The following is a 1,641-nucleotide window of genomic DNA, read 5'->3' on the forward strand; positions in this document are numbered from 1 at the left end:
ACTCCGTAGATTTCGCCCTTGAAGTCACCTTGGTGTCAGAAGGCTCGGAGAAGAACGGAACCGAAAAAACCAGGCTCCACGTTCCTTTTCGTCACAGACAGTTGGCCACAGAAAAGGTTTTCGTGAGCTTGCAAAATTCTTTTTTTTTTTGGAAAAAGATGTACGCATGCACAGGAGGTCAGGGTTTGAGTCCCAGTCCGGGCACGTGCCTGGGTTGTGGGCTCGACCCCCAGCAGGGGGCGTGCAGGAGGCAGCCGGTCCATGGTTCTCTCTCATCATCGATGTCCCCCCGCCCTCTCCCTTCCTCTCTGAGCCCAATAAAAACATATAAAATAAATAAATGGTTGCATTTTGCACGTGGAGACTCCATACTCTCTGTGCATCTTCTCTCGTTACTGTTAGGTGGGCGTTAGCCCTATGTGGTGAGGAACGTCCCCGTACAGCTACCCTGGTGTTAGTGTTCTCCCGGTGGCCGCCCCCGGGGTACGATGTGCATGAAACCTGAGCTCACGCACGGGCAGGGAAACAGCAGGGCTCGTTTCGGCTGCCAAGCCCCCCGCTTTGCAGACCAGCGGCCTGGCGGTCATTAAAGACTTTTCCCACAATGCAGTGGGGGGTGGCCCCCAGCAGGGGGCGTGCAGGAGGCAGCCGGTCCATGGTTCTCTCTCATCATCGATGTCCCCCCGCCCTCTCCCTTCCTCTCTGAGCCCAATAAAAACATATAAAATAAATAAATGGTTGCATTTTGCACGTGGAGACTCCATACTCTCTGTGCATCTTCTCTCGTTACTGTTAGGTGGGCGTTAGCCCTATGTGGTGAGGAACGTCCCCGTACAGCTACCCTGGTGTTAGTGTTCTCCCGGTGGCCGCCCGAGGGGTACGATGTGCATGAAACCTGAGCTCACGCACGGGCAGGGAAACAGCAGGGCTCGTTTCGGCTGCCAAGCCCCCCGCTTTGCAGACCAGCGGCCTGGCGGTCATTAAAGACTTTTCCCACAATGCAGTGGGGGGTGGGAATCAATGGGTTTGCTAGGCTCATTTGTCAAAATTCCGGATCTAACTAATGATCTCCCATAATGTAGGCAGGATGGCAGGCTGCTAGGAAACACCGTGGAGACTTACACTGTTTTAAAATTATGTCAATAGTTTTGACAGGAACTGGCATTTTTTTTTTAAAAAGTAAGTTTTTATTTAGTTCACAGAGGAAGAGAGAGAGAAAAACATCCTATATAATAAAAGCCTAATATGCTAAGTGTCCAGTCATCTGGTTGGCCATTCAACCAATCAAAGGGTAATATGCTAATTATATGCTAAGGCCATTCAATCGCTGGCTATGACATGCACTGAGCACCAGGGGGCAGACGGTCAACCAGTTGCTATGACGTTCTCTGACCACCAGGGGCAGACGGTTGACCTGTTGCTATGACATGCACTGACCACCAGGGGCAGACGGTTGGCCTGTTGCTATGATATGCACTGACCACCAGGGGCAGACGGTCGACCAGTTGCTATGACGTGCACTGACCACCAGGGGCAGATGGCCGACCAGTTGCTATGATATGCACTGACCACCAGGGAGCAGACGGCCGACCAGTTGCTATGACATGCACTGACCACCAGGGGCAGACGGGCAGGCAGTTG

This window comes from Myotis davidii, unplaced genomic scaffold (genome assembly GCF_000327345.1).
Source record: "Myotis davidii unplaced genomic scaffold, ASM32734v1 scaffold1277, whole genome shotgun sequence".
Lineage (NCBI taxonomy): Eukaryota > Metazoa > Chordata > Mammalia > Chiroptera > Vespertilionidae > Myotis > Myotis davidii.